The following is a 15,568-nucleotide window of genomic DNA, read 5'->3' on the forward strand; positions in this document are numbered from 1 at the left end:
TGACCTTTAAGTGTGACTTGGACCCTGGGGGTAAATACCAAATTATTACACTTTGCACATTGTCTCATAATGGTGTTCACTTGTGCCAAGTTATTTCAAAAAATTTTCAGAGGTTTAAAAGTTATGGAGTGGACACAAAATGTAGACTTTTAACACTTGACCTTCAAGTGTGACCTTGACCTGGGGAGTAGCAACCCAATTATTGCAATCTGCACATCTCTCATAATGGTGATCACTTGTGCCATGTTATATAAAAAAAATTCAGTGGTTTAAAAGTTATGGAACAGACACAAGTGTTAAGGACAGGCAGACGGAGGCCATACCTATAAATCCCCTCCCCACTTTGCGGAAGGGGATCAAAAATTTAGTGAAAGGGAAATCTCCGAGAGTATTTCATGTTTCTAGTCAAATTTTGTCTTCTATTCAAATTTTGTTATTTCCCGTCTTTCTCCTGTGGAGAATTTGCAAGCATGTTTTCCCTATTCTTCTGAATCTCAGGCCACTCTTGTGTCACTGTCCCCAGCTTTCGGGAATTTATAAGTAGTTTGAAAATCCAGATCAAAGTCCTTGCTATTGCCATCAATGAAGTGCCCACAATGAAGTGGCACGGTAAGTTACAAATGACCAATCCACAAAAATAAAATTGTGATTCAATACATATAAAACTTTATTAATAAACTTGTTTGAATGTTAAATTTATTCTGTTTTCTGAACATTCATTTCACATATTACATGTAAAATCAAAAATTGAAGAAAGTTTTTATCAACTGTTCCATTTTTTCACTCTGATCTAGGTTTAAATACTGGAGGTACTGGTGGATCAAAGTATGTGTCTGAAAAAGGAAAAAATAATACATTAAATTTGAGAAAAATGTACTCAAGAGTTTAAGAACAGAATAGAATAGTTATTTTGACTTAAGTACTAGTATATAAAGCTTATTATCAATCAAATGTACTAAGATTTCAAGAACAGTACAGAATATTTATTTTGCCATAAGTATATAAAGCTTGATTGATGAAAATATAATTCATTCAATTGCATGCAAATGAAAATGACAAAATAAGTTGTAAGTTGCAAAGAAGGAAAAACATATTATATTCAGTAAATATCAAATGAAATTGGCAAATATATATTACACACAAGTCAACATTTGATATTATTAAAACTTCAAGATTAATGTGATTGTTTCTTATTTTAGAGCCCTTGAGATAAAAATTGACAGTCTACACACTATTTTGTGATAATTACAATCTATCAGTGCAATAAACTTAAACATATTAGGATGATTTCTGTAGTACTGTAGGACAGGACAGTAAAAAGATCCACATAAAAAGTAATAGCTGGCATAAAATGAACGATTAAGGACTGATTTTGCAGTATTTATCATCATATTTCTACCGCATGACTCAAGGAAAGGGCTATTTTGCATATTTCAACCCATTTTTGGTAATTTATGTGGATTGTTAGTGCCTTTTGCAATGTCTGAATCACTTCCTTTGTTCACTTCCCAATATTTTACTTCTGAACTTAAAATACTCAAAATCTCTACAAAGGATGTGAAGTTATAGCCAACACAATATATTAAAGGGACTCCACAGAGGTTTTTTGGCTCGAAGAGACTGAAAATATCCCCCCCCCCCCCCCAAAGATTTACCATTTGTGTAGTCTAGACCAATAACTTGGGAGCAAATTTTCAGATAATTCCCCTTCCCTGTTTCCAAAATAATTTTTTTCCCCAGCAAAATGACCCAAATATGGAGTGTTGCAATGCTTTTCACTCAAATCAGGCTACACATGTAGGAATTGCTAAAAAAATTGATATTCAATTTAATCTTGAAAATTTTTATTATTCTCTGCAGATTTTTCCATTTTAAGCACTTCACATGCCCTAAGTAAGAATTTCAAATCTCATATTTTTAGGCTTTTTGACGTTAGTGGTGCTCCTTTAAATATTCAATCAGGTATGAATAATTATGCATAAAGGGTATCTGTTTAGTGTTATTATTTAATGCATCTCAAATATACATGATAAAGGAATATAACTGCAGTAATTTAACTAATACAGCATTGCTTTATCAGAAATAAAGAAAGTTATTTATAATTCAGTACTTACGTTCATAACCTTTTCTCCTCTCTGCCCATAGTTCCTTGTTACCTTTTGATCTCACTGAAAATTATAAAAAAATGTACTTCATGATTTAAGTGAAATGCAATTGCAAAGTACCTATTTCACAGCTTCAGGAAAAAAACTTAGTTTATGTTATATCTATAAAAAAATGTAAGTTATAGAATCATCTATGTATTTCTTCCCAATAACTGACAAAAATACATTTAAAGGCTGCATATTTTGACTAGTAATCAGTAATTTTTGTGAAGAGCAAAGTGGTGCAATTTACAATAATAACTTTATTTTCATTAAAATTAAGATTAACCCAAAGTTCAAGTTGTGCTGTCTTTGAATAAAAGTTAATAAAACACAGCATAAATACTAGTTTTTAGTAAACTTACATGAAATCTGTACTCTGTAAAACACAGGTGCCATGAAAGCTACTCCATAAAATAACACACGAAATGCTTTGCTATTAGTGAAATGAAATTTCCATGGAAACTGCCAAAGTTTGTGGCCAAAATTGTATGGATATGGATATGGCTTCAACTGACCTGAAATATTATAAAAAAAAATTCAGAAAATGAAACAACTTAAATGAAACTGTACCTGACTTGGCAAAAGAACAAAGATTTACTATACAACTTACAACACCTTAACTTTGGATCAGTGTTCTCTCAGCAGACTAAAATTTAGCAAAAATTTAGAAACGTTTTTAACTTTTTCAAAATTAAAATTTTTGTCATTTTTTTAAAAAATTGACCTTTTGGTTTTAAAATTGTTTTAAGCCCTTTTAGGTTTAAAAAATTGGTTTGTAAATTTTTTTTTTTTGGGATTTTTTAACCAAAAACCTTTTATTTTTGTTAACCCCCCCTTTTTTGTAAAGGAAAAATTTAAAAAGAAAAAAATTTAAAAACAAAGCAATATTAAAAGAAACCAATTTTTCCAGGTTTTAATTGATTTAAAATTAAAAAACTAAAAAAGGTTTTAACAAAAATTTTTTTCTATTTTTTTTAACCCCCCTGTAAACCAAAAAAAGTTTTCATTTTCAAGATTGTTTTCTTTGGTTAAAAAAAAGTTTTTTTAAAAAAGCCAAAAATTACAAAAAAAAAGACCAAAAAAAAGGGCCCTTTCCTTTTTGGGAAAACCAAATTTTTTTGGAAATTGAACAATTTTAGCCAAAAATTTAAAACCAAAAAAAGTTTTAAAAGGTTTTTTTCCTTTATTTTTTGCGCCAGTGGTTTTTAAAAAAAACCCTTAAAAGTTTCTTTTTAACCCCGGGGGGAAAACCCATAATTTCGAACTTGCTAAAATCATCAAAACAAACTTTGAGACCAATTTCCAGGATATTTGGAGCAATTACCTAGACAAGCATCCTGACCAAGTTTAATGAAGATTGGGTCAACAGGGTGTTTTAACTGGAGGGTCAAAATTTGTTAAAATCATGGGGATTATGCCTTGTAGTCGGTAAAACTTAGTCAAAATGACCCCAGGATTTTTGGCTAGTGAACCCCCCTGGTCAAAAATGTCCCACAGTGTTCAAATTTTTTTCTATTTTTGTCCTGTACTAGTTTTCACCCGAGTGACCATGTTCAAAACTCATACAGCATTACCTGAAAAGCACCCCCGACAAATTTTGATGATGATTGAGGCAAAAATGTGACCGCTAGAGTGTTAATGAACAAGTGTGGACGGACAACAGACGACGGACATTCAACGATCCTAAAAGCTCACCCTGAGCTAGCTCAGGTGAGCTAAACAATCAAACTTGTCTTAAGCTGCAGATTTTAGTGTTCCTAAAAAAAAAGCAAATTCACATTGAATATCTGTAAATTTATGGATTAAAAAATCTTTAAATTTCTAGACTTTGTCTTTCTATGAATTTACGGAGAGTCCACAGGCCTTTTTCCCCCTATCCAACGGGTACAAATATGGGCCCAGGGAATTCCCCAGGATTTTTTTAAGCGCTACATTTTTTTAATTAGACGGGGGTGGGTGCAGGTGGGGGTCTTGACCCCCCATACCGCGTGCCGAAAATTTTTGCCATTTTAGGTGTCAAGATACTGCTGTGGGCTGTTTTAAAACAAATAATGAAAGCTTTTCACTTGATAAACATTTTCTTAATTTTTGTTATTTACTTTTTCCATTTCCAACAATTCAAATAAATAAACAGTTATATATAAACACAAGTTAACAACACGTGATCAACATTTTTATGTATGTGTGTGTCCCATTTAAATGAGTATATTTCAGTTGTTTTTTCTTCATTAACATCATTAAAATTGGGCCTGTCTTCTAGGTTTGTTGTCCTTCCATGCCTTGACTGCCTTCTCAAAGTTGAAAGATTCTAATGGGGGTCCTTGAAGGGAGACGGCAAGAACTGTTTAGAACTTTAACAGAGAGACAATTCCTGTTTTCAGTCTTAACTCTCTTCAGGCAGCTGAATCCTCGCTCACAATCTGAAATTAATAAATGAAAGTAATCATTTATGTTAACCTGATGTCTTTTATTTATATTGTTTGTTTGCTGTGAATATTTAAAATTTAAAACTTCCAGCCTGTTTAAACTTAACTAAGTAAAAAATTTATATTTGAAATGTTGAAAAACTTCTAGCAAAGTGTTACACATCTGCAACTGTCATTGGAATTGCATAATGTTCAAGAATGAATGAATTTAATAATAATTACCTGCAGTAGTGGTTGGAGGGAGGAGACCACAGCAGCAATTCTGTAAAGAGCTGGATGACTGGTAGAAAGTTTGCCAGTAATCCAGGTCAAGGTCTGGTCGGCTGACTGATCAGTCCCCTCTAGACTGGCACGTCTGGTGGCCAGTGGCTGCTGGCACTGCTCCATATCTACACCAAAGTGCCTGGCCAGCTTCCTGTATGTCCTGACAAACCAATGCTTAGCCTAAGGGGTAGGACAGTAGAATTGCAACTTCACAAAGCTGTCCATGAACAGGCTCGATTAAGGAGGGGCCTGCAAAAACTAATATTTTTTTTCATTTTGGGGATTCAGTGAACAAGAGACAGATTACAAGATATTTTTAATTAAAAAAGAAAATGACCAATTGGCTGTCACAAAGGGGGATTGTTGATGTAAAGTTTTGTTTTTTGTTTTCATTCCTTTTTCGATTCCTAATTCGGGCCAAAAATTCCAAAAAAAAAAGGTTTTAATCGTGTACCCCTACTACAAAAACCTTAGAGCAACGTCAAAAAAAGTAAAAGATGAATTTGAACATCACTTATATAAAGACAATTAACCCTTTACCCAAATATCAAACTGTTATATGCATGTCAATAAATGCCTTTTATATTATCAAAACAATAAAGTTTTACACCTACTTGAAATGAAATATCAAACATCCCGCGGTTAAAATTTTCACCCATTCAATACCGAAATTTTAAAACAAACCTGGGCGTAACAGTTTCTGCAAATAAATGACAGGTGTCTGTGCGTCACACGTCAAAAGGCAATCAGTGTATCGGGTTGTGTTAGCCTTGGGGAAATTTTTGGGGAAGTGTTTTTTGGTTTTGGGTTAATTTATAGACACGAATAGAAAAGGAATATCGGTCATTTTTAAAGCGCTATGATAATTTTAAGCGCATCGGGATTTCTTGTTCTGAAAATTTTCTAAAAGCGCCTGGGGAATTCCCTGGGCCCCATTCCCATCCAAATTATGTTTTTTTTCCCAATCCAAAAAAAAATATTCCCAATCTTGAAGTTGGCATTTTGAAAAGAAAAAGTACCGCATTTTCACTTTTGGTGCCCGCGAAAAGCGTTACAGAATATATTCATGTTTTGTGAATAAAAACAGGATTTTTAATTTGGTATCAGTTTTACAATTTGTTCACATTTAGCCTGTCCTTGTACTTTTTGATATGTTGAGAGAAAAAGCTGAACAGTTTAAGTAAGATTTATTTAGATTTATTTTAACAATTTGAACACTTGAAATGCTAGCATATTTTCCATAATTTGCAAATTTTACGGTAAGCTTTTTTCCCAAATTGGAAAATTTTTACAACACAAATTTCCGAAATTTGCCAAACGTGGCATTTTCCCAAAATAGAGGAAAAAAGGCGTGGTCCATAAATACCATGAAATCCTAGACCTGTCTAATGCCCAGGTCACAATAAAACAGCCTGCCATCCGATTTAAAAATTTTTACAACATTGGCGGAACCGACGATTTCGCGAATGCCTGTGCACGAATCTTCCAGGTACTGGGTGATACTTTGTTCGCCAACTGATTTTTTTTGGGCGCCAAACAATGTGGCTGAGCCCAACCCTGGTGCCTTTTAAATTGGAAGGTGCTTTTGTATAAAAAACAATCCTTCGATCCAAAAAACATCGCTCTAGCGATCCCCGCCAGATTACTTTTTCAACTCTCTGATCCCAAAAATTTTCATCAGACCGGAACGCCGTTAGCTTTTTGTAGTAGTACTTAAAACTTGACAGCACCCACCCGATGACAGAAAAATTTCAGCTGCTGCCATCCGATTATCCTGGGCCGCACAACTTTGGCCAAAGTTACAAATTTTTTTGAGAATAACACTGCCGGCAGCCTTTGCATTTGTGACTTTGGGCATAACAAAAACCCTAAAATAATAGTGTTTTTTGAGAAAAAAAAATAGGGAAAACAAAAATGTTAACAAAAAATAGCTGTGGCAAAAAGTTACCCGTTTTTTTAAAGGGACAAATCGAAAAATTTTTAAATTGTGTGCTAGGTAAAACAGAAAACTTGATGTTTATTCGAGTCTAAAAAATTTAAAAAAAAAATTTGCAGTGTTTTTCCCGGCCCCCAAAGTTTCAAAATGCAAACGAGAGCTTGAATTTTTAAGGTGGGCAAAATTTTACACCCCTTCAATTAACCCCCCTTTTGAAAAACTTTTGAAAGAATTTTTTCAATCCCTTTTTTTTTAATTTTGTGTATTTTTTTATGGTTTTATTCCTTTTGCAAAAAGTTTTTTTTACCCCAGGGCCTTTTTAAAATAGGTCACAATTAAAATTTGAAACGAATTTTAATTTAAAAATTAAGAAAAATTGTGAAAACTAAGGCTAAATAGGAAAATTTCGGTTCGACTAATTTGTCTGGGTTTATGTTTAAAATTATAAATAAGAATTTTGAGAATGAACTCCCGAATGAAACTTTTAAAAGTGACAGATTTTCTAGAAAAAAGAAAGGAAAGAAAAAATTTACTGGGCCCGTGTCCTCAGTGTTGCGCCCGGGGGTCCAAAACCTTTATTTTTAAAAAATGGGAAAAAAAAAACAATAAATTTCATAATTTGCAAAATTTGCATTACAAAGTTACGTTTACCCCTACCATTTGGGTCATAAATGATACTTGCTCCCATTTTCATGCCGATGTGTTTCGGCAACGAAAGGTTGGGATTCGAAGGTTGAAGTCCGCTTGATTTATATTTTACTTTGTAAAGGTTAATCGAACACTTTACTTTCGGCAGTCTGCTGTAAATCAGCTATTTTATTAATTATTCTATTTTTTTTTTTATTTTTTTTATTTAGCAACAACATAGATCAGAGTTTACATAATAAGATATATATATATATAAATAAATATCATATAAAATAACAGTTTATCCAAATTAAAATATCATTTCATATTAATTATAATAAATAAAACAAATTACGTTAATGACTGAGATCAGATGAGGCATTGGATAAATGTATTTAAAAAAAGAAGCAAATAAATAAATTAATAAAATCACATTTCAGCTTAAGACTACAACATCAGAATTATAATTATCACAGAATATTGTTTAAAGTTACTGATAAAACATGAATTATAAAAGAAATAAAAGAATTTCAATAAAATTTCAATACAAGGTTTTGTTAAATAGTGATCTATGGTTACAAGGATAGCCAATTAAAGCTGGTGTGCTTATTTTCCAATGGGGTCCTGTTAACCAAATAGATGGAAACAAGATGAAACCAGAGAGGAACATTCATTCCTCAAATAAAAATAGACAATGAGATACCTTCAAATTATTCAATCACAGTAGTTTTGCACTTATCACAGAAAGAAAAGGCACAGGAAAAATAAAGATAACTAAAAAAAACAATTAAAGTATTTGGCGGAACCTATGTCGCCACTTAGTAATATAAAAAATCACTTTGATGTTGCGCAGCCCAGTATTGCAAAAAAAAAAGCAATGATGGCTTTTAAACAGAGATTTTTATATAAAGTTGGATTTGATTATACATTTTACCATCATATCTGGCAAACTATTCCAATCTTTAATGCCATTATAGAAAAAGGTGCTATTACATGTCTATTACAAAGAGGAAATTGAAAAATTAAACTTATTTTGATCTAGTGTTGATAGTTGTGTTATATCAGACATCGAACAAAATTTGTTTTCATATAAGTTGGACACTTATTATAAAAAATCGTATGCATATGATTAAGTCTTAGTTGTTTAACTCTGTTTTCAATAGTAGTTAAATGTTAACATCTGTAAAATCAGAAGGAGTTAAACTAGTTCTTGGACTGTTAATCTTTTATTAAACCTTATGACTTTGTTTTGAGCTATGTAACAAATTTAATTTCAATAACGGACATTCTATTGATTTGATGATTACCTAAAGTTTCAATGACCGTTATAACAGTCATTAGGCAAATATGTTGGGCGGGTTGCGGTTAATGCAGTTCTTATTTTCTTAATAACCAATGTATAAACGAATTATCCTTCGAATAATGACTTGATTGTATTGCAAAATTGCAAAATAAATGAACGACAGTTCTGACTCCACCCCCCCCCCCCCCAGGACCCCCCCCCCCCCCCCCCCCCCCCCCAACGGTAAGATGGCAAACTAGTCAATTCGGCCGCAAAATAAGTAAAATCGGCCTTCAAATCAGTTTTTCAAAAGTCAAATCGGCCCCAAAAAATCTCGGCCTCAAAACTTAGGTCAATTCGGCCCTAAAATTACTTTGTGAAATATCCTATTTGGAATAAAAGGTTTGAAATATCCTATTTTGGATGAAAATGTTTGAAATATCCTATTTTGGATAAATAGACTCTGATAAAATTGATTTCAAATAATATTACACATGATGCTATGCTATCAATTTAAATATTAGATCTAACTGAATGTTGTTTTTTTTTCTTTTACTTTATTCTAAATAAGTTTGATTTAACAATGCATGAGATTCTCGTGTAATTCAAAGTATTTAAATTGGAATAATTTTGAAAAAAATGCGCCATGCAAACTTTTTGTAAGATGTGATTTCATTTTACAACTTAATTATAATGAAATGAATTATTTAGTGTATTTAGAAGACCGATTACCGTAAAAAATAAGTTAGGGCAAAAATTATAGACAAAATGTCTGCATTAATGCATTATATTTATACTATTTGTATGTTGGAATTACAGCAGCCATTTTCACAAAAAAATCTTACGACGATTTTTTATCGTAAAGTGAAATCTTACAGTTATCTCCTTTTCATGAAATATATTAAAATAATCTTAAGTGCCAAAATCTGTCGATAACTTAGGTAGATCTATTCCCCGTTTCGTAAGTGTAATTTTTTCTCTCTTAAATGTAAAATAATTATGTATCTTTTATCTAAACAAAAAAAAAAAACAAACAAAAATGGAAGGACAAATATATGGTAAGCAAACAGTATGTTATAAATAACACAAATTAAGCTTAAAATTATTTTTCAACATTAACATTTGTGACGTCATGACTTGATGGCGTCATGGTGGAGAGGTTAAGACTAGTTTATATATGTCCACATTACTGCCAGTTTTCAATCACAACCACTTTTCAATCATCCTCGAATTTTTTTTATTTTTGACCTTATTTGTTTCATGTAACCAAACTGTAAGCACATCTTGTATTCACCTTGACTAAATTTATCAGCAGCAATGTCAATTATGCGATAAAAAAAGAAAATGCTAGCATTTTAGTTCAAAATATGTAAAAATGTGTGTTTTCCACTAATCCTTAATTATTTACCCAGTTACAAATCGCAATAATTTTCTAAAAATAATTGATTTACAGACTTAGTTTTTTGTCAGTCTGCAGAAATGGATATTAAGTTGGACAACTGTTTCAATATCATGAAGTCATTATGTTTGCTACACTTCAAAAGCTGTAATTTTAATATGTACATATTTTACCATACAGTTCTTAATTGGAAGGTAATACATCAGTAAAGTAACAGTCACTTAACCAAGGAAAAACATTCTCTGTGATAACTTTTCAGTAAGGAGTCACTAGAATGGGGTCATATAGACCCTAGGATCCTAAAAATTTCACAAGAACATGCTTTTTCTGTTATGCAAATTGAAATGTACATCCATACCCCAATTGTGACAGCTTTACCACTGCAAATAGATATCTAGATTTTTTTATTCAATATTTATTTGGCTTTAACATATATACAATGTTTATCGCCAATACATATAGTATTCTGGCGGCACAATACAAAACAATACATATTTTGAACATGAGAAAAGCATGATAATAACAATTACATACTTTGAACATAAACATATAAATTATTTATGACATTACAACACAGGTTACACAATACATAAATTATTTATAATCATCCTCTTAAAGAAAATGATTGGTATATATATTTAGCTAGCTTGATAATAGTACTACTTTGAGAACTGTTAAGAAGATTTTTAAACTTGGATAAATTAGGCCAATGACAATAATAATTTGGCAAACATTTGATACGTAATTCTCGATAAAACGGACAAACTAAGAGGAAGTGATATTCATTTTCAATGACATTCATATTACATTTGGTACAAATTCTAAGGTTTCTTTCTATATTTCTATGTCTTCCTTCTTCTATAAGTAAGTTATGTGCAGAGCATCTAAATCTGGTCAAACTAATTCTATGATTTTCATTCTTAACACAAGAAATATATTTTTCTGGTTCAAAATCTGTTTTCAGTAAACAATACGTTTCAAGTTTAGGTTGAGTTCTAAGATCAGAAAACCATTGTTGTAGATATTGATCATATATGCGTTGTATTGCATTTTGAATTTGCACATTAGACAAAGAGACATTATTCCATAGATATGTAAATCCAGTATCATCTAATATTTTTTTAACATTTTTCGACCACATACATATATGATTCCCATGTCTATCACGCATATTAAATAATTTGTACATAATAGAATCTGGACTTTTCGTAATTTTATACCAGTATCGGATAATTCTTATCTTACGTATAATAATCATAGGGAATCTACCTAATTCCCCGTATATTGTAGCATTGGGTGTTTGTTGTCTTACTTGCAATATTTGTTTCATGAATTTCATATGCAGCCGTTCTATATCCGGGGCCTTATGAAACCCCCATATTTCACACCCATAGTTCATAATAGAAGCAATCATGGAATCAAACAACTTAATTTTTTCCGATACAGTCAACGATACAATATCAAATAATGAAGCAAGAGAAAACATGGCTTTCATTGCCTGTTGCGATAAAGATTTTTGAGCCTGTAAAAAACAACCATTAGAAGATAATGTAACTCCAAGATATGTAAATTTTGTGACAATATTAAGTTTACAATTATCATAGAATAAATCTATATTTTCTGGTCTGTTGCCTTTTTTAAAAACCATAACAACTGTTTTATCTATATATTAACACTTATCCCCCAATCTGTACAATATGCATGTAAGTTATTTAAAATATTCTGAAGACCATCTCTAGAATACGACATTAAAACAGTGTCATCTGCAAATAACAATAAATACATTCTAATTTCATCAATACAAAAAGAATCTATGGTATTATCATATATACAATGTTGCATATCATTAATAAAAAATAAGAATAGTAAGGGCGATAAAGGTTCGCCTTGCTTAACTCCCTTTATACTATCAAAATTTTCAGTATACTGACCATTAACACGAACACAACATTTTACTTGTTCATATATCTTTTGTAACATCTTGACTAATCTAGAGGAAGCACCACACTGTAACAATTTAAACCATATACCTTTCCTGTAAACCATATCAAACGCTTTACGAAAATCTACGAAAGCACAATAAAGTTTTTTCTTCTCATGGGAGATAACTCTTTCTATTATGGATGTTAAAACAAATATACAGTCGACTGTGCTTTTGTTCTTCCTAAAACCAAATTGGAAATCGGACAATAATTCATTTGATTCGGCCCATTTACGAAGACGTGTATTTAAAAGTGTAGAAAATATCTTAGAAAAAATGCTAGTAAGAGTAATTCCTCTATAATTATTCACATTATTTTGATCTCCTTTTTTAGGAACTGGGACAATTACACCTTTAGTCCAGCTTTCTGGGTAAATACAATTAATATACATATGGTTAAAAAGTTTACACAATAACGGTGCAAGTATATCGTTGCAATCAATAAACATTTCTGGAATAAGGCAGTCAATACCTGCGCTTTTTCTTCGTTTTAACTCTGAAATAGCTTGTAAAACTTCTTCAACAGATTGAAAAATGGCATTATAATTAGGTTAAAATTGTTTATCACCATTTATCTGAAGTTGAGTTTGTCAAAATTTCTCCAAAATACAGAACTAATTATATTTTAACATTGTATGACAATTTTTATGTGGTACAGTTTACATTTTGTTAAATGATTGAAGAGTGGTTGTGAACTTTTGAAGAACTGGAAAATGGGTCAGTAATGATTTGTCCTCGATTCATAATAATAATTGAAGTGAAATTTTAAAAAGTTGGTGCATTTATTAGCTGAAATGATAATATTCGCAGAATTGAAAGAGAATTTATTTTATATATAATTTCACTGTCAGTTATTGTTGAAAAATCTGTTAGCTGATCGGAAAGAGGCAGTACGGGATGTAAACTATAAAGAATTCTTGAAAAGTAATAATTTGTTCAATTTTGTGGGTGCGATTTCATTGCCAGCAGCTGTACAAGTGACACCTTTTTATTTACATTAATTAGCAATAACGTACGGTATCAAAAGTTCTTTGACATATTTTTAAATACATGCATTTTAATTTATCATCATTTTAAAGCACGTGTATAGCTTTAATAAACAAAAACTGGTAAGTTTGCAAACATTTTAAACTTGAACAAATTGACTTTTAACAAAGTTACTTAATGTTGAGCGATTAATGATACAGTTAATCAATGACTGACCATCTTTTTATATTACCCCCTACCCAGATTGATAAATGATTATTCGGAAGGTAAACATCAATTAAGACTCAAGTCAATTAATATCTATTCAAATAAGTATACCAATTAGAACAATAATATAGTTATTAGTTTTACTGGAATGGAATCTTTAAAAAAAAAGGGGAAAAAGAACATTTAGAAATGTAAAAAAAAGGGGGTAAAAATTAGAAAAATTTTAAATATTTATTAAAATTACGGAAATTAATTTGTTTTTTTAAAAATAAAAAATCTTTTCCAAAGGGGGAAATTTTTTTTGAAAGATTGGGATAATTGCATTATTTTTTTTTAATACTCAAAATTGGGACTTTAAAATTTCGGATTATTTTGTTTTCCAAAAGCATTAACAAACGTACTTATCTTAAAGCTGAAAATATGAGGAATTTAAATAAATGCTACGGTTTAAGACAAAAGGGTACAGAAAAAAATGAAAAAATGAAAAAAAAAGACTTAATAAAAAAAAAAATCTATAACTTAAACAAGGAAATAAGTACAAAATGTTTTCCCATTTAAAAATTTGATTTTTTCCCCTTTGAAAAAATTTTTTCCATCAAATTTCAAAAAATTCAGAAAAAGTTTTTTTAAGTCACTATTTTTTTCTGTTAAATCCCCAAAGCACATCAGATGACGATCTTTTTTTTAGAAACCAAATATTGGCAATAATCACAAATTTTTTTTTGAAAACCATAGTTTTACAGTTAATAAAAAATGCAAAAAGTAAAAATAAAAACAATGTTTTAAAGGAAAATTTTTTTCAAAAAATTAAAAAATTTTGTAAAAAAAATTAAATGTGGACGTAAATTAAGTTGGCCGGTTTATGTTCGGGGTGGGGAACTCCCATTTAAACCCCCTATATAATGCTTAAAACCGGTATTGTTTCCTTTTTATCGCCCCGGGGGCGTTGCAAAAGGAAACGGGGGGGGGGGAAATTAAACCCAACATTTGCATAAAATGAAAAAATTAATTTTATGTTTTGAAAATATCTAAAAATCTCCCAACTATTTTTGTCCTTCACATACGATAAATAAGCAGCACAAATTATTTGTAGACTATACGGTAGTGCGCTGACCGAGATAAAACTTTGTCAAGTATTGATTTTTCCTGCTTTGGCGGGAAATTATGACGTAACACGCATCAGTTTACCTGTGTTGTAAAAAACTTGATGTAATGATTTAATCAATACACAATGGAAGGTTGCACTTCTAAGAAAACGTACACGAATGCATTCAAACTGGAAGTTGAATGTTACTTGGAAGTTACAACAGTTAGTTTTTTTTCTGTTTATTTTTTAAATACACATAGGATATTAAAATTTTCAAGTCGAGTAAGATTTTTTTTTCATTTTTCACCCAGGAGGCGCTAATTAGAAGGGGGCTATAAATAGAAACAATACGGTATCTTGTCGTGCACCCGATAAAGGTACATCGATCGATAATCTACCGGCGCTAAGCGTAAATGCCCGTTCGCAACGGATACCTACTTTACAAAATACCATATAGCTTTTCCATTTATTATCCGATTTTGGAAATTTAAAGTTTATTTTGAAGAAAAATACTTGTTTAATTCAAATATCTAATTTATTTTTTAAAGGTATAGTTTTTATTTGTCTGCAACGGCGATTAAAAAAAATAACTTGACGAAATCCGCGGTAAATTTACATTTTTTATATAAAAAGCAGGTATTTGAAATAATTATTATGGACACGTAATAAATTCAATTTCAAAATAAAAAAGAAGCCAATGTAAGTTATTCACAGTTGATCAAAGATGCAATATTTAAGATTTATTGGGTTATGTAGTCAAATTATTAACGCACAATTGTTTTACGGGTAATGTATTGCGGGCTTTACAATTCGCTCAACACGTGAAGAAATATTCATTTTTTTTAGTACAAAATATTACCGAGATTTTAATATTGCCATATTCATACAATATTTAAAATTTCATTCATAATTTATATCATTATTATCTGTTGGTGCAGTTAAGTAGACAACCATCGTAACAGTAAAAGTAGGCCCTACTCTTGTGTGGCTGTCTCAAATTCCGGCCTTTTTAATGTCACTCGCATATTTTGATTATTCTTTTTATTTGAATGCCTGTAGAAAGATATTTCTGATATTTTTTAATTTAGCACTAGAAAAAAACAATAAAAATCTTTACAGTTTGAGTCAGTATTATGCGAAATAAAAGTAACTGTTGATTATTTTTTACACATCGCCATGGATCCAATTGTAATATAAATCCGTGACATCACTTAAATGTCTTTGA

At 30.8% G+C, this 15,568-nt stretch overlaps 1 long non-coding RNA gene across 1 annotated transcript; it reads right to left on the reverse strand.

Annotated features, from left to right (window-relative positions):
- Positions 1 to 649: 649 nt before the first annotated feature.
- LOC132751043 (uncharacterized) lies at positions 650 to 2,697 on the reverse strand. The gene is made up of 3 exons (XR_009628634.1): positions 2,510 to 2,697; positions 2,115 to 2,168; positions 650 to 833 (listed from the first exon to the last, which is right to left on the reverse strand). It is a non-coding gene; the product is annotated as an uncharacterized LOC132751043 (long non-coding RNA).
- Between the last annotated feature and the right edge of the window lie 12,871 nt (positions 2,698 to 15,568).

Source organism: Ruditapes philippinarum, unplaced genomic scaffold, assembly GCF_026571515.1.
Source record: "Ruditapes philippinarum isolate M1 unplaced genomic scaffold, ASM2657151v2 ctg1375_1_1_1_1, whole genome shotgun sequence".
NCBI lineage: Eukaryota > Metazoa > Mollusca > Bivalvia > Venerida > Veneridae > Ruditapes > Ruditapes philippinarum.